The sequence below is a fragment of the Heliangelus exortis genome, chromosome 24 (genome assembly GCF_036169615.1).
Source record: "Heliangelus exortis chromosome 24, bHelExo1.hap1, whole genome shotgun sequence".
In the NCBI taxonomy this organism is placed as follows: domain Eukaryota; kingdom Metazoa; phylum Chordata; class Aves; order Apodiformes; family Trochilidae; genus Heliangelus; species Heliangelus exortis.
The window spans coordinates 165,186-189,352 of NC_092445.1; the positions used below are offsets into that span (position 1 = coordinate 165,186).

General features: G+C 44.6%; 1 long non-coding RNA gene across 1 annotated transcript in view; it reads right to left on the reverse strand.

The window, feature by feature from the left end:
- The window catches only part of LOC139807126 (uncharacterized), a 165,200-nt gene extending 143,672 nt beyond the window's left edge, over positions 1-21,528 (reverse strand). Inside the window, exon 1 of the long non-coding RNA XR_011730476.1 lies at positions 20,719-21,528. This is a non-coding gene — a long non-coding RNA (uncharacterized lncRNA). The remainder of the gene's footprint in view (positions 1-20,718) is intronic.
- Between the last annotated feature and the right edge of the window lie 2,639 nt (positions 21,529-24,167).

Consider the following 24,167-nt stretch of genomic DNA (forward strand, 5'->3'; position numbering starts at 1 on the left):
GAAAAATCCACAGACGGCAAAATCCACAGACGAAAAATTCCACAGACGGAAAAATCCACAGACGAAAAAATCCACAGACGGAAAAATTTACAGACCGAAAAATTTACAGACCGAAAAATCCACAGGCGAAAAATTCCACAGACGAAAAAATCCACAAACGGAAAAATCCACAGACGGAAAAAATCCACAGACGGAAAATCCACAGACGGAAAAAATCCACAGACGGAAAAAATCCACAGACGGAAAAATCCACAGACGAAAAATCCACAGACTGAAAAATCCACAGACGAAAAATTCCACAGACGGAAAAATCCACAGACGGCAAAATCCATAGACGGAAAAATCCACAGACGGCAAATCCACAGACGGCAAAATCCACAGACGGCAAATCCACAGACGGAAAAATCCAAAGACGGAAAAATCCACAGACGAAAAAGTCCACAGACGAAAAAATCCACAGACGACAAAATCCACAGACGGCAAAATCCACAGACGAAAAAATCCACAGACGGCAAAATCCACAGACGAAAAATTCCACAGACGGAAAAAATCCACAGACGGAAAAAATCCACAGACGAAAAAATCCACAGACGGAAAATTCCACAGACGGAAAAATGCACAGACGATAAAATCCACAGACGGAAAAATCCACAGACGGCAAAATCCACAGACGAAAAAATCCACAGACGGCAAAATCCACAGACGGAAAATTCCACAGACGGAAAAAATCCACAGACGGAAAAAATCCACAGACGAAAAAATCCACAGACGGAAAATTCCACAGACGGAAAAATGCACAGACGATAAAATCCACAGACGGAAAAATCCACGGACGGAAATATCCACAGACGGCAAAATCCACAGACGGCAAATCCACATACGAAAAATTCCACAGACGGAAAAATCCACAGACGGAAAATTCCACAGACGGAAAAAATCCACAGACGAAAAAAATCCACAGACGGAAAAAATCCAGCGACGGAAAAATCCACAGACGGAAAATTCCACAGACGGAAAAATGCACAGACGAAAAATTCCACAGACGGCAAAATCCACAAACGGCAAAATCCACAAACGGCAAAATCCACAGACGATAAAATCCACAGACAGAAAAATCCACAGACGGCAAAATCCACAGACGAAAAATTCCACAGACGTAAAAATCCACAGACAGAAAATTCCACAGACGGAAAAATGCACAGACGAAAAATTCCACAGACGGAAAAAATCCACAGACGAAAAAATCCACAGACGGAAAATTCCACAGACGGAAAAATGCACAGACGATAAAATCCACAGACGGAAAAATCCACGGACGGAAATATCCACAGACGGCAAAATCCACAGACGGCAAATCCACATACGAAAAATTCCACAGACGGAAAAATCCACAGACGGAAAATTCCACAGACGGAAAAAATCCACAGACGAAAAAAATCCACAGACGGAAAAAATCCAGCGACGGAAAAATCCACAGACGGAAAATTCCACAGACGGAAAAATCCACAGACGAAAAATCCACAGACTGAAAAATCCACAGACGAAAAATTCCACAGACGGAAAAATCCACAGACGGCAAAATCCACAGACGAAAAATTCCACAGACGTAAAAATCCACAGACAGAAAATTCCACAGACGGAAAAATGCACAGACGAAAAATTCCACAGACGGAAAAAATCCACAGACGGCAAAATCCACAGACGAAAAATTCCACAGACGGAAAAATCCACAGACGAAAAAATCCACAGACGGAAAAATTTACAGACCGAAAAATTTACAGACCGAAAAATCCACAGGCGAAAAATTCCACAGACGAAAAAATCCACAAACGGAAAAATCCACAGACGGAAAAAATCCACAGACGGAAAATCCACAGACGGAAAAAATCCACAGACGGAAAAAATCCACAGACGGAAAAATCCACAGACGAAAAATCCACAGACGGAAAAATCCACAGACGAAAAATCCACAGACTGAAAAATCCACAGACGAAAAATTCCACAGACGGAAAAATCCACAGACGGCAAAATCCATAGACGGAAAAATCCACAGACGGCAAATCCACAGACGGCAAAATCCACAGACGGCAAATCCACAGACGGAAAAATCCAAAGACGGAAAAATCCACAGACGAAAAAGTCCACAGACGAAAAAATCCACAGACGACAAAATCCACAGACGGCAAAATCCACAGACGAAAAAATCCACAGACGGCAAAATCCACAGACGAAAAATTCCACAGACGGAAAAAATCCACAGACGGAAAAAATCCACAGACGAAAAAATCCACAGACGGAAAATTCCACAGACGGAAAAATGCACAGACGATAAAATCCACAGACGGAAAAATCCACAGACGGCAAAATCCACAGACGAAAAAATCCACAGACGGCAAAATCCACAGACGGAAAATTCCACAGACGGAAAAAATCCACAGACGGAAAAAATCCACAGACGAAAAAATCCACAGACGGAAAATTCCACAGACGGAAAAATGCACAGACGATAAAATCCACAGACGGAAAAATCCACGGACGGAAATATCCACAGACGGCAAAATCCACAGACGGCAAATCCACATACGAAAAATTCCACAGACGGAAAAATCCACAGACGGAAAATTCCACAGACGGAAAAAATCCACAGACGAAAAAAATCCACAGACGGAAAAAATCCAGCGACGGAAAAATCCACAGACGGAAAATTCCACAGACGGAAAAATGCACAGACGAAAAATTCCACAGACGGCAAAATCCACAAACGGCAAAATCAACAAACGGCAAAATCCACAGACGATAAAATCCACAGACGGAAAAATCCACAGACAGAAAAATCCACAGACGGCAAAATCCACAGACGGAAAAATCCACAGACGGAAAAATCCACAGACGGCAAATCCACAGACGGAAAAATCCACAGACGGAAAAATCCACATACGGAAATATCCACAGACGGCAAAATCCACAGACGAAAAAATCCACAGACGGCAAATCTACAGACGGAAAAATCCACAGACGGAAAAATCCACAGACGGAAAAATCCACAGACGGAAATATCCACAGACGGCAAATCCACAGACGGCAAAATCCACAGACGGCAAATCCACAGACGGAAAATCCACAGACGGAAAAATCCACAGACGGAAAAATCCACAGACGAAAAATCCACAGACTGAAAAATCCACAGACGAAAAATTCCACAGACGGAAAAATCCACAGACGGCAAAATCCACAGACGGAAAAATCCACAGACGGCAAATCCACAGACGGCAAATCCACAGACGGAAAAATCCAAAGACGGAAAAATCCACAGACGAAAAAGTCCACAGACGAAAAAATCCACAGACGACAAAATCCACAGACGGCAAAATCCACAGACGAAATAATCCACAGACGGCAAAATCCACAGACGAAAAATTCCACAGACAAAAAAATCCACAGACAGAAAAATCCACAGACGGCAAATCCACAGACCGAAAAATCCACAGACGGAAAAATCCACAGACGAAAAATTCTACAGACGGAAAAATCCACAGACGATAAAATCCACAGACGATAAAATCCACAGACGGAAAAATCCACAGACAGAAAAATCCACAGACGGCAAAATCCACAGACGAAAAATTCCACAGACGATAAAATCCACAGACGGAAAAATCCACAGACAGAAAAATCCACAGACGGCAAAATCCACAGACGAAAAAAATCCACAGACGGCAAAATCCACAGACGAAAAATTCCACAGACGGAAAAATCCACAGACGAAAAAATCCACAGACGGAAAAATTTACAGACCGAAAAATTTACAGACCGAAAAATCCACAGGCGAAAAATTCCACAGACGAAAAAATCCACAAACGGAAAAATCCACAGACGGAAAAAATCCACAGACGGAAAATCCACAGACGGAAAAAATCCACAGACGGAAAAAATCCACAGACGGAAAAATCCACAGACGAAAAATCCACAGACAGAAAAATCCACAGACGAAAAATCCACAGACTGAAAAATCCACAGACGAAAAATTCCACAGACGGAAAAATCCACAGACGGAAAAATCCACAGACGGAAAAATCCACAGACGGCAAATCCACAGACGGCAAAATCCACAGACGGCAAATCCACAGACGGAAAAATCCAAAGACGGAAAAATCCACAGACGAAAAAGTCCACAGACGAAAAAATCCACAGACGACAAAATCCACAGACGGCAAAATTCCACAGACGGAAAAATCCACAGACGGAAAATTCCACAGACGGCAAATCCACAGACGGCAAAATCCACAGACGGCAAATCCACAGACGATAAAATCCACAGACGGAAAAATCCACAGACAGAAAAATCCACAGACGGCAAAATCCACAGACGGCAAATCCACAGACGAAAAATTCCACAGACGGAAAAATCCACAGACGGAAAATTCCACAGACGGAAAAAATCCACAGACGGAAAAAATCCACAGACGGAAAAAATCCAGCGACGGAAAAATCCACAGACGGAAAATTCCACAGACGGAAAAATGCACAGACGAAAAATTCCACAGACGGCAAAATCCACAAACGGCAAAATCCACAGACGAAAAAATCCACAGACGGCAAAATCCACAGACGGAAAATTCCACAGACGGAAAAAATCCACAGACGGAAAAAATCCACAGACGAAAAAATCCACAGACGGAAAATTCCACAGACGGAAAAATGCACAGACGATAAAATCCACAGACGGAAAAATCCACGGACGGAAATATCCACAGACGGCAAAATCCACAGACGGCAAATCCACATACGAAAAATTCCACAGACGGAAAAATCCACAGACGGAAAATTCCACAGACGGAAAAAATCCACAGACGAAAAAAATCCACAGACGGAAAAAATCCAGCGACGGAAAAATCCACAGACGGAAAATTCCACAGACGGAAAAATGCACAGACGAAAAATTCCACAGACGGCAAAATCCACAAACGGCAAAATCAACAAACGGCAAAATCCACAGACGATAAAATCCACAGACGGAAAAATCCACAGACAGAAAAATCCACAGACGGCAAAATCCACAGACGGAAAAATCCACAGACGGAAAAATCCACAGACGGCAAATCCACAGACGGAAAAATCCACAGACGGAAAAATCCACATACGGAAATATCCACAGACGGCAAAATCCACAGACGAAAAAATCCACAGACGGCAAATCTACAGACGGAAAAATCCACAGACGGAAAAATCCACAGACGGAAAAATCCACAGACGGAAATATCCACAGACGGCAAATCCACAGACGGCAAAATCCACAGACGGCAAATCCACAGACGGAAAATCCACAGACGGAAAAATCCACAGACGGAAAAATCCACAGACGAAAAATCCACAGACTGAAAAATCCACAGACGAAAAATTCCACAGACGGAAAAATCCACAGACGGCAAAATCCACAGACGGAAAAATCCACAGACGGCAAATCCACAGACGGCAAATCCACAGACGGAAAAATCCAAAGACGGAAAAATCCACAGACGAAAAAGTCCACAGACGAAAAAATCCACAGACGACAAAATCCACAGACGGCAAAATCCACAGACGAAATAATCCACAGACGGCAAAATCCACAGACGAAAAATTCCACAGACAAAAAAATCCACAGACAGAAAAATCCACAGACGGCAAATCCACAGACCGAAAAATCCACAGACGGAAAAATCCACAGACGAAAAATTCTACAGACGGAAAAATCCACAGACGATAAAATCCACAGACGATAAAATCCACAGACGGAAAAATCCACAGACAGAAAAATCCACAGACGGCAAAATCCACAGACGAAAAATTCCACAGACGATAAAATCCACAGACGGAAAAATCCACAGACAGAAAAATCCACAGACGGCAAAATCCACAGACGAAAAAAATCCACAGACGGCAAAATCCACAGACGAAAAATTCCACAGACGGAAAAATCCACAGACGAAAAAATCCACAGACGGAAAAATTTACAGACCGAAAAATTTACAGACCGAAAAATCCACAGGCGAAAAATTCCACAGACGAAAAAATCCACAAACGGAAAAATCCACAGACGGAAAAAATCCACAGACGGAAAATCCACAGACGGAAAAAATCCACAGACGGAAAAAATCCACAGACGGAAAAATCCACAGACGAAAAATCCACAGACAGAAAAATCCACAGACGAAAAATCCACAGACTGAAAAATCCACAGACGAAAAATTCCACAGACGGAAAAATCCACAGACGGAAAAATCCACAGACGGAAAAATCCACAGACGGCAAATCCACAGACGGCAAAATCCACAGACGGCAAATCCACAGACGGAAAAATCCAAAGACGGAAAAATCCACAGACGAAAAAGTCCACAGACGAAAAAATCCACAGACGACAAAATCCACAGACGGCAAAATCCACAGACGAAAAAATCCACAGACGGCAAAATCCACAGACGAAAAATTCCACAGACGGAAAAATCCACAGACGGAAAATTCCACAGACGGAAAAAATCCACAGACGGAAAAAATCCACAGACGAAAAAATCCACAGACGGAAAATTCCACAGACGGAAAAATGCACAGACGATAAAATCCACAGACGGAAAAATCCACAGACGGAAAAATCCACAGACGGCAAAATCCACAGACGAAAAATTCCACAGACGGAAAAATCCACAGACGGAAAATTCCACAGACGGAAAAATGCACAGACGATAAAATCCACAGACGGAAAAATCCACAGACAGAAAAATCCACAGACGGCAAAATCCACAGACGGCAAATCCACAGACGAAAAATTCCACAGACGGAAAAATCCACAGACGGAAAATTCCACAGACGGAAAAAATCCACAGACGGAAAAAATCCACAGACGGAAAAAATCCAGCGACGGAAAAATCCACAGACGGAAAATTCCACAGACGGAAAAATGCACAGACGAAAAATTCCACAGACGGCAAAATCCACAAACGGCAAAATCCACAAACGGTAAAATCCACAGACGATAATATCCACAGACGGAAAAATCCACAGACAGAAAAATCCACAGACGGCAAAATCCACAGACGGAAAAATCCACAGACAGAAAAATCCACAGACGGCAAATCCACAGACGGAAAAATCCACAGACGGAAAAATCCACATACGGAAATATCCACAGACGGCAAAATCCACAGACGAAAAAATCCACAGACGGCAAATCTACAGACGGAAAAATCCACAGACGGAAAAATCCACAGACGGAAAAATCCACAGACGGAAAAATCCACAGACGAAAAAATCCACAGACGAAAAATCCACAGACGGCAAAATCCACAGACGGCAAAATCCACAGACGAAAAAATCCACAGACGGCAAAATCCACAGACGGAAAAATCCACAGACGGAAAAAATCCACAGACCGAAAAATCCACAGACGAAAAATTCCACAGACGGAAAAATCCACAGACGAAAAAATCCACAGACGGAAAAATTTACAGACCGAAAAATTTACAGACCGAAAAATCCACAGGCGAAAAATTCCACAGACGAAAAAATCCACAAACGGAAAAATCCACAGACGGAAAAAATCCACAGACGGAAAATCCACAGACGGAAAAAATCCACAGACGGAAAAAATCCACAGACGGAAAAATCCACAGACGGCAAATCCACAGACGGCAAAATCCACAGACGGCAAATCCACAGACGGAAAAATCCAAAGACAGAAAAATCCACAGACAGAAAAATCCACAGACGGCAAAATCCACAGACGGAAAAATCCACAGACGGCAAATCCACAGACGGCAAAATCCACAGACGGCAAATCCACAGACGGAAAAATCCAAAGACGGAAAAATCCACAGACGAAAAAGTCCACAGACGAAAAAATCCACAGACGACAAAATCCACAGACGGAAAAATCCACAGACGGAAATATCCGCAGAAGGCAAATCCACAGACGGCCAAATCCACAGACGGAAAAATCCACAGACGGCAAATCCACAGATGGCAAAATCCACAGACGGCAAATCCACAGACGGAAAAATTTAAAGGCGGAAAAATCCACAGACGAAAAAGTCCACAGACGAAAAAATCCACAGACGACAAAATCCACAGACGGAAAAATCCACAGACGGAAAAAATCCACTGACGAAAAAATCCACAGACGGAAAATTCCACAGACGGAAAAATGCACAGACGATAAAATCCACAGACGGAAAAATCCACAGACGGAAATATCCACAGACGGCAAAATCCACAGACGGAAAAAATCCACAGACGGTAAAATCCACAGACGAAAAATCCACAGACGGAAAAATCCACAGACGGAAAAATCCACAGACGGAAATATCCACAGACGGCAAAATCCACAGACGGCAAAATCCACAGACGGCAAATCCACAGACGGCAAATCTACAGACGGAAAAATCCACAGACGGAAAAATCCACAGACGGAAATATCCACAGACGGCAAATCCACAGACGGCAAATCCACAGACGGAAAATCCACAGACGGAAAAATCCACAGACGGAAAAATCCACAGACGAAAAAATCCACAGACGAAAAATCCACAGACGGCAAAATCCAAAGACGGAAAAATCCACAGACGAAAAAGTCCACAGACGAAAAAATCCACAGACGACAAAATCCACAGACGGAAAAATCCACAGACGGAAATATCCGCAGACGGCAAATCCACAGACGGCAAAATCCACAGACGGAAAAATCCACAGACGGCAAATCCACAGATGGCAAAATCCACAGACGGCAAATCCACAGACGGAAAAATCCAAAGGCGGAAAAATCCACAGACGAAAAAGTCCACAGACGAAAAAATCCACAGACGACAAAATCCACAGACGGAAAAATCCACAGACGGAAAAAATCCACAGACGAAAAAATCCACAGACGGAAAATTCCACAGACGGAAAAATGCACAGACGATAAAATCCACAGACGGAAAAATCCACAGACGGAAATATCCACAGACGGCAAAATCCACAGACGGAAAAAATCCACAGACGGAAAAATCCACAGACGAAAAATCCACAGACGGAAAAATCCACAGACGGAAAAATCCACAGACGAAAAATCCACAGACGGAAAAATCCACAGACGAAAAATCCACAGACTGAAAAATCCACAGACGAAAAATTCCACAGACGGAAAAATCCACAGACGGCAAAATCCACAGACGGAAAAATCCACAGACGGCAAATCCACAGACGGCAAAATCCACAGACGGCAAATCCACAGACGGAAAAATCCAAAGACGGAAAAATCCACAGACGAAAAAGTCCACAGACGAAAAAATCCACAGACGACAAAATCCACAGACGGAAAAATCCACAGACGAAAATATCCGCAGACGGCAAATCCACAGACGGCAAAATCCACAGACGGAAAAATCCACAGACGGCAAATCCACAGATGGCAAAATCCACAGACGGCAAATCCACAGACGGAAAAATCCAAAGGCGGAAAAATCCACAGACGAAAAAGTCCACAGACGAAAAAATCCACAGACGACAAAATCCACAGACGGAAAAATCCACAGACGGAAAAAATCCACAGATGAAAAAATCCACAGACGGAAAATTCCACAGACGGAAAAATGCACAGACGATAAAATCCACAGACGGAAAAATCCACAGACAGAAATATCCACAGACGGCAAAATCCACAGACGGAAAAAATCCACAGACGGTAAAATCCACAGACGAAAAATCCACAGACGGAAAAATCCACAGACGGAAAAATCCACAGACGGAAATATCCACAGACGGCAAAATCCACAGACGGCAAATCCACAGACGGCAAATCTACAGACGGAAAAATCCACAGACAGAAAAATCCACAGACGGAAAAATCCACAGACGGAAATATCCACAGACGGCAAATCCACAGACGGCAAATCCACAGACGGAAAATCCACAGACGGAAAAATCCACAGACGGAAAAATCCACAGACGAAAAAATCCACAGTCGAAAAATCTACAGACGGCAAAATCCACAGACGGCAAAATCCACAGACGAAAAAATCCACAGACGGCAAAATCCACAGACAAAAAATTCCACAGACGGAAAAAATCCACAGACGGTAAAATCCACAGACGAAAAATCCACAGACCGAAAAATCCACAGACGAAAAATTCCACAGACGGAAAAATCCACAGACGGCAAATCCACAGACGGAAAAATCCACAGACGGAAAATTCCACAGACGGAAAAATGCACAGACGAAAAATTCCACAGACGGAAAAATCCACAGACGGAAATATCCACAGACAAAAAAATCCACAGACAGAAAAATCCACAGACGGCAAATCCACAGACCGAAAAATCCACAGACCGAAAAATCCACAGACGAAAAATTCCACAGACGGAAAAATCCACAGACGATAAAATCCACAGACGATAAAATCCACAGACGGAAAAATCCACAGACAGAAAAATCCACAGACGGCAAAATCCACAGACGAAAAATTCCACAGACGGAAAAATCCACAGACAGAAAATTCCACAGACGGAAAAATGCACAGATGAAAAATTCCACAGACGGAAAAAATCCACAGACGGCAAAATCCACAGACGAAAAATTCCACAGACGGAAAAATCCACAGACGAAAAAATCCACAGACAGAAAAAATCCACAGACGGAAAAATTTACAGACCGAAAAATCCACAGGCGAAAAATTCCACAGACGAAAAAATCCACAAACGGAAAAATCCACAGACGGAAAAAATCCACAGACGAAAAATCCACAGACGGAAAATCCACAGACGGAAAAATCCACAGACTGAAAAATCCACAGACGAAAAATTCCACAGACGAAAAAATCCACAGACGGAAAAAATCCACAGACGGAAAAATCCACAGACGGAAAAAATCCACAGACGGAAAAATCCACAGACGAAAAATCCACAGACTGAAAAATCCACAGACGAAAAATTCCACAGACGGAAAAATCCACAGACGGCAAAATCCACAGACGGCAAAATCCACAGACGGCAAATCCACAGACGGAAAAATCCAAAGACGGAAAAATCCACAGACGAAAAAGTCCACAGACGAAAAAATCCTCAGACGACAAAATCCACACACGGAAAAATCCACAGACGGAAATATCCGCAGACGGCAAATCCACAGACGGCAAAATCCACAGACGGAAAATCCACAGACGGAAAAATCCACAGACGGAAAAATTCACAGACGAAAAAAACCACAGACGGAAAAATCCACAGACGGAAATATCCAGAGACGGCAAAATCCACAGACGGAAAAAATCCACAGACGGAAAAATCCACAGACGAAAAATCCACAGACTGAAAAATCCACAGACGAAAAATTCCACAGACGAAAAATTCCACAGACGGAAAAATCCACAGACGGAAAAATCCACAGACGGAAAAATCCACAGACGGCAAAATCCACAGACGGAAAAATCCACAGACGGCAAATCCACAGACGGCAAAATCCACAGACGGCAAATCCACAGACGGAAAAATCCAAAGACGGAAAAATCCACAGACGAAAAAGTCCACAGACGAAAAAATCCACAGACGACAAAATCCACAGACGGAAAAATCCACAGACGGAAATATCCACAGACGGCAAATCCACAGACGGCAAAATCCACAGACGGCAAATCCAGAGACGGAAAAATCCACAGACGGAAAAATCCACAGACGAAAAAATCCACAGACGAAAAAATCCACAGACGACAAAATCCACAGACGGCAAAATCCACAGACGAAAAAATCCACAGACGGAAAAATCCACAGACGAAAAATTCCACAGACGGAAAAATCCACAGACGGAAAATTCCACAGACGGAAAAAATCCACAGACGGAAAAAATCCACAGACGAAAAAATCCACAGACGGAAAATTCCACAGACGGAAAAATGCACAGACGATAAAATCCACAGACGGAAAAATCCACAGACGGAAATATCCACAGACGGCAAAATCCACAGACGGCAAATCCACAGACGAAAAATTCCACAGACGGAAAAATCCACAGACGGAAAATTCCACAGACGGAAAAAATCCACAGACGGAAAAAATCCAGCGACGGAAAAATCCACAGACGGAAAATTCCACAGACGGAAAAATGCACAGACGAAAAATTCCACAGACGGCAAAATCCACAAACGGCAAAATCCACAAACCGAAAAATCCACAGACGATAAAATCCACAGACAAAAAAATCCACAGACAGAAAAATCCACAGACGGAAAAATCCACAGACAGAAAAATCCACAGACGGCAAATCCACAGACGGAAAAATCCACAGACGGCAAAATCCACAGACGGCAAATCCACAGACGGCAAATCTACAGACGGAAAAATCCACAGACGGAAAAATCCACAGACGGAAAAATCCACAGACGGAAAAATCCACAGACTGAAATATCCACAGACGGCAAATCCACAGACGGCAAAATCCACAGACGGCAAATCCACAGACGGCAAAATCCACAGACAAAAAATTCCACAGACGGAAAAAATCCACAGACGGTAAAATCCACAGACGAAAAATCCACAGACCGAAAAATCCACAGACGAAAAATTCCACAGACGGAAAAATCCACAGACGGCAAATCCACAGACGGAAAAATCCACAGACGGAAAATTCCACAGACGGAAAAATGCACAGACGAAAAATTCCACAGACGGAAAAATCCACAGACGGAAATATCCACAGACAAAAAAATCCACAGACAGAAAAATCCACAGACGGCAAATCCACAGACCGAAAAATCCACAGACGGAAAAATCCACAGACGAAAAATTCCACAGACGGAAAAATCCACAGACGATAAAATCCACAGACGATAAAATCCACAGACGGAAAAATCCACAGACAGAAAAATCCACAGACGGCAAAATCCACAGACGAAAAATTCCACAGACGGAAAAATCCACAGACAGAAAATTCCACAGACGGAAAAATGCACAGACGAAAAATTCCACAGACGGAAAAAATCCACAGACGGCAAAATCCACAGACGAAAAATTCCACAGACGGAAAAATCCACAGACGAAAAAATCCACAGACAGAAAAAATCCACAGACGGAAAAATTTACAGACCGAAAAATCCACAGGCGAAAAATTCCACAGACGAAAAAATCCACAAACGGAAAAATCCACAGACGGAAAAAATCCACAGACGGAAAATCCACAGACGGAAAAAATCCACAGACGGAAAAAATCCACAGACGGAAAAATCCACAGACGAAAAATCCACAGACTGAAAAATCCACAGACGAAAAATTCCACAGACGGAAAAATCCACAGACGGCAAAATCCACAGACGGAAAAATCCACAGACGGCAAATCCACAGACGGCAAAATCCACAGACGGCAAATCCACAGACGGAAAAATCCAAAGACGGAAAAATCCACAGACGAAAAAGTCCACAGACGAAAAAATCCTCAGACGACAAAATCCACAGACGGAAAAATCCACAGACGGAAATATCCGTAGACGGCAAATCCACAGACGGCAAAATCCACAGACGGAAAATCCACAGACGGAAAAATCCACAGACGGAAAAATCCACAGACGGAAAAATCCACAGACGGAAAAAATCCACAGACGGAAAAATCCACAGACGAAAAATCCACAGACTGAAAAATCCACAGACGAAAAATTCCACAGACGGAAAAATCCACAGACGGAAAAATCCACAGACGGAAAAATCCACAGACGGCAAAATCCACAGACGAAAAAATCCACAGACGACAAATCCACAGACGGAAAAATCCACAGACGGAAATATCCACAGACGGCAAATCCACAGACGGCAAAATCCACAGACGGCAAATCCAGAGACGGAAAAATCCACAGACGGAAAAATCCACAGACGGAAAAATCCACAGACGAAAAAATCCACAGACGAAAAAATCCACAGACGACAAAATCCACAGACGGCAAAATCCACAGACGAAAAAATCCACAGACGGCAAAATCCACAGACGAAAAATTCCACAGACGGAAAAATCCACAGACGGAAAATTCCACAGACGGAAAAAATCCACAGACGGAAAAAATCCACAGACGAAAAAATCCACAGACGGCAAAATCCACAGACAGAAAAATCCACAGACGGAAAAATCCACAGACAGAAAAATCCACAGACGGCAAATCCACAGACGGAAAAATCCACAGACGGCAAAATCCACAGACGGCAAATCCACAGACGGCAAATCTACAGACGGAAAAATCCACAGACGGAAAAATCCACAGACGGAAAAATCCACAGACGGAAAAATCCACAGACTGAAATATCCACAGACGGCAAATCCACAGACGGCAAAATCCACAGACGGCAAATCCACAGACGGCAAAATCCACAGACAAAAAATTCCACAGACGGAAAAAATCCACAGACGGTAAAATCCACAGACGAAAAATCCACAGACCGAAAAATCCACAGACGAAAAATTCCACAGACGGAAAAATCCACAGACGGCAAATCCACAGACGGAAAAATCCACAGACGGAAAATTCCACAGACGGAAAAATGCACAGACGAAAAATTCCACAGACGGAAAAATCCACAGACGGAAATATCCACAGACAAAAAAATCCACAGACAGAAAAATCCACAGACGGCAAATCCACAGACCGAAAAATCCACAGACGGAAAAATCCACAGACGAAAAATTCCACAGACGGAAAAATCCACAGACGATAAAATCCACAGACGATAAAATCCACAGACGGAAAAATCCACAGACAGAAAAATCCACAGACGGCAAAATCCACAGACGAAAAATTCCACAGACGGAAAAATCCACAGACAGAAAATTCCACAGACGGAAAAATGCACAGACGAAAAATTCCACAGACGGAAAAAATCCACAGACGGCAAAATCCACAGACGAAAAATTCCACAGACGGAAAAATCCACAGACGAAAAAATCCACAGACAGAAAAAATCCACAGACGGAAAAATTTACAGACCGAAAAATCCACAGGCGAAAAATTCCACAGACGAAAAAATCCACAAACGGAAAAATCCACAGACGGAAAAAATCCACAGACGGAAAATCCACAGACGGAAAAAATCCACAGACGGAAAAAATCCACAGACGGAAAAATCCACAGACGAAAAATCCACAGACGGAAAAATCCACAGACGAAAAATCCACAGACTGAAAAATCCACAGACGAAAAATTCCACAGACGGAAAAATCCACAGACGGCAAAATCCACAGACGGAAAAATCCACAGACGGCAAATCCACAGACGGCAAAATCCACAGACGGCAAATCCACAGACGGAAAAATCCAAAGACGGAAAAATCCACAGACGAAAAAGTCCACAGACGAAAAAATCCTCAGACGACAAAATCCACAGACGGAAAAATCCACAGACGGAAATATCCGTAGACGGCAAATCCACAGACGGCAAAATCCACAGACGGAAAATCCACAGACGGAAAAATCCACAGACGGAAAAATCCACAGACGGAAAAATCCACAGACGGAAAAAATCCACAGACGGAAAAATCCACAGACGAAAAATCCACAGACTGAAAAATCCACAGACGAAAAATTCCACAGACGGAAAAATCCACAGACGGAAAAATCCACAGACGGAAAAATCCACAGACGGCAAAATCCACAGACGGAAAAATCCACAGACGGCAAATCCACAGACGGCAAAATCCACAGACGGCAAATCCACAGACGGAAAAATCCAAAGACGGAAAAATCCACAGACGAAAAAGTCCACAGACGAAAAAATCCACAGACGACAAAATCCACAGACGGAAAAATCCACAGACGGAAATATCCACAGACGGCAAATCCACAGACGGCAAAATCCACAGACGGCAAATCCAGAGACGGAAAAATCCACAGACGGAAAAATCCACAGACGGAAAAATCCACAGACGAAAAAATCCACAGACGAAAAAATCCACAGACGACAAAATCCACAGACGGCAAAATCCACAGACGAAAAAATCCACAGACGGCAAAATCCACAGACGAAAAATTCCACAGACGGAAAAATCCACAGACGGAAAATTCCACAGACGGAAAAAATCCACAGACGGAAAAAATCCACAGACGAAAAAATCCACAGACGGAAAATTCCACAGACGGAAAAATGCACAGACGATAAAATCCACAGACGGAAAAATCCACAGACGGAAATATCCACAGACGGCAAAATCCACAGACGGCAAATCCACAGACGAAAAATTCCACAGACGGAAAAATCCACAGACGGAAAATTCCACAGACGGAAAAAATCCACAGACGGAAAAAATCCACAGACGGAAAAAATCCAGCGACGGAAAAATCCACAGACGGAAAATTCCACAGACGGAAAAATGCACAGACGAAAAATTCCACAGATGGAAAAATCCACAGACGAAAAAATCCACAGACGGCAAATCCACAGACGGCAAATCCACAGACGGAAAAATCCACAGACGGAAAAATCCACAGACGGAAAAATCCACAGACGGCAAAATCCACAGACGGCAAAATCCACAGACGGCAAATCCACAGACGGCAAATCCACAGACGGAAAAATCCACAGACGGAAAAAATCCACAGACGGCAAATCCACAGACGGCAAAATCCACAGACGGCAAATCCACAGACGGAAAATCCACAGACGGAAAAATCCACAGACGGAAAAATCCACAGATGAAAAAATCCACAGACGGAAAAATCCACAGACGGAAAAATCCACAGACGGAAAAATCCACAGACGGCAAATCCACAGACGAAAAATTCCACAGACGAAAAATTCCACAGACGAAAAATTCCACAGACGAAAAATTCCACAGACGGAAAAATCCACAGACGAAAAAATCCACAGACGAAAAAATCCACAGACGGCAAAATCCACAGACGGCAAAATCCACAGATGAAAAATTCCACACACCGAAAAATCCACAGACGACAAAATCCACAGACGACAAAATCCACAGACGACAAAATCCACAGACGACAAAATCCACAGACGGAAAAATCCACAGACGGCAAATCCACAGACCAAAAAATCCACAGACGAAAAATTCCACAGACGGAAAAATCCACAGACGAAAAAATCCACAGACGGAAATATCCACAGACGGAAAAATCCACAGACGGAAAAATCCACAGACGGCAAATCCACAGACCGAAAAATCCACAGACGGCAAAATCCACAGACGAAAAATTCCACAGACGGAAAAATCCACAGACGGAAAAATCCACAGACAGAAAATTCCACAGACGGAAAAATCCACAGACGAAAAATTCCACAGACGGAAAAATCCACAGACGAAAAAATCCACAGACAGAAAAAATCCACAGACGGAAAAATTTACAGACCGAAAAATCCACAGGCGAAAAATTCCACAGACGAAAAAATCCACAAACGGAAAAATCCACAGACGGAAAAAATCCACAGACGGAAAATCCACAGACGGAAAATCCACAGACGGAAAAAATCCACAGACGGAAAAAATCCACAGACGGAAAAATCCACAGACGGAAAAATCCACAGACGAAAAATCCACAGACGAAAAATTCCACAGACGGAAAATCCACAGACTGAAAAATCCACAGACGAAAAATTCCACAGACGGAAAAATCCACAGACGGAAAAATCCACAGACGGAAAAATCCACAGACGGCAAATCCACAGACGGCAAAATCCACAGACGGCAAATCCACAGACGGAAAAATCCAAAGACGGAAAAATCCACAGACGAAAAAGTCCACAGACGAAAAAATCCACAGACGACAAAATCCACAGACGACAAAATCCACAGACGACAAAATCCACAGACGACAAAATCCACAGACGACAAAATCCACAGACGACAAAATCCACAGACGACAAAATCCACAGACGACAAAATCCACAGACGACAAAATCCACAGACGACAAAATCCACAGACGACAAAATCCACAGACGACAAAATCCACAGACGACAAAATCCACAGACGACAAAATCCACAGACGGAAAAATCCACAGACGGCAAATCCACAGACCAAAAAATCCACAGACGAAAAATTCCACAGACGGAAAAATCCACAGACGAAAAAATCCACAGACGGAAATATCCACAGACGGAAATATCCACAGACGGAAAAATCCACAGACGGCAAATCCACAGACCGAAAAATCCACAGACGGCAAAATCCACAGACGGCAAAATCCACAGACGGCAAAATCCACAGACGGCAAAATCCACAGACGGCAAAATCCACAGACGGCAAAATCCACAGACGGAAAATTCCACAGACGGAAAATTCCACAGACGAAAAATTCCACAGACGGAAAAATCCACAGACGGAAAAATCCACAGACGGCAAATCCACAGACCGAAAAATCCACAGACGGCAAAATCCACAGACGGCAAAATCCACAGACGGCAAAATCCACAGACGGCAAAATCCACAGACGGCAAAATCCACAGACGGCAAAATCCACAGACGGCAAAATCCACAGACGGCAAAATCCACAGACGGAAAATTCCACAGACGGAAAATTCCACAGACGAAAAATTCCACAGACGGAAAAATCCACAGACGGCAAAATCCACAGACGGCAAAATCCACAGACGGAAAATTCCACAGACGGAAAAATGCACAGACGGAAAAATCCACAGACGGAAAAATGCACAGACGGAAAAATGCACAGACGGAAAAATGCACAGACGGAAAATTCCACAGACGGAAAATTCCACAGACGGAAAATTCCACAGACGGAAAATTCCACAGACGGAAAAATCCACAGGCGAAAAAACCCACAGACGGCAAAACCCACAGACGGCAAAACCCACAGACGGCAAAACCCACAGACGGCAAAACCCACAGACGGCAAAACCCACAGACGGCAAAACCCACAGACGGCAAAACCCACAGACGGCAAAACCCACAGACGGCAAAACCCACAGACGGCAAAACCCACAGACGGCAAAACCCACAGACGGCAAAAATCCACAGACGAAAAAATCCACAGACGAAAAAAACCCATAGAGGAAAAAATCCACAGACGAAAAAATCCACAGACGAAAAAAACCCACAGACGAAAAAATCCACAGACGGTAAAACCCACAGACGTCAAAACCCACAGACGGCAAAAATCCACAGACGAAAAAATCCACAGACGAAAAAAACCCATAGAGGAAAAAATCCACAGACGAAAAAATCCACAGACGAAAAAAACCCACAGAGGAAAAAATCCACAGACGGTAAAACCCACAGACGGCAACACTCACAGACGGCGGGACCCACAGACGGCGGGACCCACAGACGGCGGGACCCACAGACGGCGGGACCCACAGTCGGCGGGACCCACAGACGGCAAAACCCACAGACGGCAAAACCCACAGACGGCAAAACCCACAGACGGCAAAACCCACAGACGGCTAAAATCCACAGACGGCTAAAATCCACAGACGAAAAAATCCACAGACGAAAAAAACCCATAGAGGAAAAAATCCACAGACGAAAAAATCCACAGACGAAAAAAACCCACAGACGAAAAAATCCACAGACGGTAAAACCCACAGACGTCAAAACCCACAGACGGCAACACTCACAGACGGCGGGACCCACAGACGGCAAAAAACACAGACGGCAAAAAACACAGACGGCAAAAAACACAGACGGCAAAAAACACAGACGGCAAAAAACACAGACGGCAAAAAACACAGACGGCAAAAAACACAGACGGCAAAAAACACAGACGGCAAAAAACACAGACGGCAAAAAACACAGACGGCAAAAAACACAGACGGCAAAAAACACAGACGGCAAAAAACACAGACGGTCCTACGTGTCAGATGCGCTGTCGCCAAAAACCAAACAGTGCGATGCGTGCTAAGAATTGAACACCGCAATACACACTGCCACGCACTGAAGATAAGAAGATACAAAACCATTGACCGGCAGTCGGGCATGTTTTCAGCGAAAAACTACATATGAGTCTCCGGAAGTCGGCCACTTTATTACCGGAAGCTCTCGATCTTTTTAGTGAAAAACTACAAATGATGCTCCGGCAGTCGGCCATTTTGTTACCGGATGTCGGCCACCTTTTTTTGCAAAAAACTATAAATAATGCTCTGGAAGTCGGCCATTTTGTTTGCGGAAAACTACAAATGATGCTCCGGAAGTCGGCCATTTTATTACTGGAAGTTGGCCATCTTCTTTGCGAAAAACTACAAATGAGTCTCCGGCAATCGGACAAACTGAAAGCTAAAAATTTAGAATCCCTGTTGTCCCTAGGATCCCCCCCTGGCCCCTGAGCGTAGAAACACAGCAGCTGGGAGAGTCTCTGATCTTTGCCAAAACCTCTCAATTTTATCTCTTATTTCATAGATTCAATTAATCAGTTGTTTTGGACAGGGCCCCCCAAGAGCATCTGGTCCATCTCTCTCCATAATACTATGGATTCGATGTCTTCACACTTTCTACAACGGGGGGGAATCTACCACTTCCCCTGGGAGACCATTCCAATCTTTTACTGCCCACATGGTAAAAACGTATTTATGTACAATCAGAATTTCCCCATCACCTCTTATCCATTAAGCCCCCCCTTACCTTGTTGCTGGGGGGACCAAAAGAGAGAACAGTGAGCAGCTGACTGTCTGGCTGCTTCTGGTCACAGGAGGACAAAAAAGAACATAGAGTGCAGCTGAGTGATGGGGGACATCGGGTTGCTAAAGGTCCAAAATAGAGAACGTGTTTGGCTGCGTCACAGTAAGATGAATGATTCCAGGATCCAAGACAGCTGGGCTGGAAGACATCCAGGGATGCAACGGTGATGCATGGAGGCTCCATTGTGGCCCCAAGAGTGTCAAAGGACATCACCTTTTAAAAGAAGCTACTTTCTAAGCTTAGATGACAGATAAATGAGAAGCCTGGATTCGAGACCTAAGGACACAGGGAACCAGTCCCAGTTTAAGAAAATCCACAATCAGAGATGTTGATGCAGTTAGGAAGAACATGTCAGAAGACAACCTTTGAGAAAGCTACGATACACAAGACTGTTCGATGTTGTGAATTTGTTATGCAAGACAAAGCATCACTGAATGTGTTGATAAGGTGTTTTAGACCCTAGGGATGGTGCCCAAGGTGCAAGACTTGCTCTGTGAGCACAACAAGGAAACTAAGGCCATAGAAAGCTCTAAGACAACAGAGAAACAGCAGAAACTACACACCACCACACACAAAGGCTGGAGCTGCCCTGCCCGTGTTTGCATCGTGTTGGAATCTAACCCGGTCCCTTCACCTGACCAAAGGGGGCTGCTCCTGGACAGCCCTCTCCCCTACACAAACTTCCAACCCCCTCCCTGCAATTCTCAACTTTCCCCCTCCCTGCCCAGCCCTTCCCCACACCTGGTTCCTCTTATTTTTCAGAGGGCTGGGCACCTGAAGCCATGGTCAACAAGGAAAGCCACATCACAGGGCTGGGATGTTCCTGTAGCCACAGGGTTCCTCTTCACCAGATGCCATAAAAAAATTCCAACCAACAGTACCACCAGCAAGTCCCACATCAGTAAACACTGACCTCTTAGAGCCCCCTCAAAGAGCCCCTGGGTGTTCCACTTACCCTCTCATTCCAGAGGGTAACACTGCAGCCATGTAGAGAACCAAAAAATACCAAGACAGAGCAAACCATCGCACCCACCAGAAGCTGCCACTCCTGCTCCTCTCACCCAGCGGAGCTCCAAGCACAACACAGCCCCCAAGCAGGCTGAGCCCCAGCGTAGAGGTGGAGGTTTATATACCCTGGGCCCCACCCCACTGCCCTTCCCAAAATCCCTTGGGAAAGCCCCCTCATCAACCTGACTGGCCACACCTGGGCTACCCCAGCCCCAGCTGGAGCCCTTCAGAGAACATCATCCCCTGCTCCAGCCATAGCTGGGAGTTCAGTCCCCAGGGGCTGCCAACACCCTCCCAGGGCACTCTGAAATCAGGAAAATGTTCATTTAGACTCCTCAGAAATCCCAGCAGAGTTGGAGATACGGCTCAAGAGCCTGAACTGAGCAAGAAAAATAAAGAAAAGAGAAAAGGAGAACGAGAGAGAGAAAAAGCAGAAGGGGTGGGAAAGAAGGGCAAGGCCACACCCACAGGGGGAGGAGTAGAAGGACAGGGCCACAATGCGAGAAGGAGGCAGCAATCCAAGCCATAATCATTGCTGCCAATGAGCATCGCACCAACCACTGCCAACCTCTTCAGCACCTGACTCCTCAGATCCCCCATGGTGTTCTGCTCATCTGCTCATTCCAGAATCCGATGCTGTGGCTGTGATTTCTCGAGGTACATAAGGTACCAGCAAGACACAAAATTCCTGTTGTGTTTGTGAAAAGTCACCTGCCCCTTGACCCTCCTGGCTACCATCCTACAGCTCACCCCAAATGCCCATCCAATCCCAATGATTGTGATGCAATCCCCACCCTTTTTGGCTATAGTCCCAGCCTCCTGAGAGTGGACACATCCTCCATGTAACACCAACGCCACCACCTCTGCATGTGGGCACGCCCCTTTTGTGTTAATTCCCACCATCCTGGGAATAAACACACCCTGTGTGATAAAACCCCTTCCACTTTGGGTGTGGATACGCCCCCTTTGCTTATACTCCCACCCTCCTGAGTGGACACACCCTCTGTGTAATGGAAAGCCCACCCTATTTGGTTGTCAACACACCCCCTTTGCATTAAGCACCGCCCTCCTGGCAATAAACACTCTCCCTGTGAAGAAAACCCCCACCCCATTTGGGTGTGAATATGCCCCTTCGGTAAATGGTGACACCCTTTTATGTGTTGACACACGTCCTGTGTGGTGTGTCTGCACCCACTGTTGCTCAATATGGCTCCAAAACTCCGAATGACTGTGACTGGCAAAAAAATGCAGAGTGACCACTGAAAACTTTTGCTGGCCCTAACCCTCACATGGAACCCTACCCACGGGACCAACATCAATCGGGCTAGGGGTTTGCTTTAGTACCAAAAACCTCAAATGTTAGACACAGCCCCCGCCCCTCAGCCACTCTCTCATTTTTGCAGAATTCGCCTCCAAAGTTCCGCACAAACTGGCCTGGCTCCCAAACTCAAAGACTGTCAACTTTAAACTCCTGCTGGCCCCACTGCTCCCATGGAAACTTACCCAGCACCAAGACTTGGGCTATGAGTTTGCTTTAATACCAAAAACCTCAACTGTTTGACCCCTGGGTTCTCTGCCACTGGTAAGAGATTTCGGCTCCAAAATTCCATGCAAACAGGCCTAGCTCAAAAAAGCAGACTACTGAAAACTCTTGTTCTGCCGTGGAATCTACTCACAGCACTTCCAACAGTGGCAAAACAGGTTTACTTCAGTACCTAAAACTTCAACCCTTCGACTCCTTGGTCACTGAGACAGTCTTAGGGCTCAGCACAACTGGAGCTCAAGCAATGTGTGTCCATGCTGCACCATCCCAGCTCAGCTGCAGCCCTCAAAAAGCCTCCTCTGGGATGGGGCAGAAAAGCAGTTGAGCCATGAGGAATAAACTGAGCCAAGTGTAGCAAACGGGGGGTTGGGGGGAAGCAGGAAAGGATGAACAGTTTTAACAGCTGAGGTGAGCACAGTCCTTGTCATGGCAAGTTAACATCAGACTCACAGCATGGGGAACCCCCCCGTTGCATGGTCTAACACAGGCCAGCAGAGGCTCAGCCATGAGACAAAGGCTCGAGGTTACTTTCAGCCTTGGCATCAGGGCAGTTCATTCCCTGCTGATCAAAACCCTGGGACTGGGGCATAGCAAGGGGATCCCAGGCTGTGGGGCAAGATGTGACAGAAGCTGAGGTCTCCTCTTCAAGCCAATGCAGGGTACAACAATCGCTGCTTTGTCCCAGCAGGTAGCCACACATCTGCAAGGTCTGGATCTGATTTCTTGAGGCACTGCCAGCATCTCATACCTGCCAGCACCTCATGCCACCCTCCTGACAGCCTGGTTAGGGAAGGGGGACACTCAACCAGTTTAGTTCTCCCACTGCTGATGGAACTGTCACAGAAAACTCACTCCTTTTATATTTATTTATAGCAGGGGGCTGGATTTTGCTCAAAACATGAAAATGGGATTTAGCAGTAAGCCAATAATTATTTCAAACGTGGTCATTTTTAATGTCATTAATTAAAAATAAAGCTGCTCTTCTGAAGTGCCTGGCCA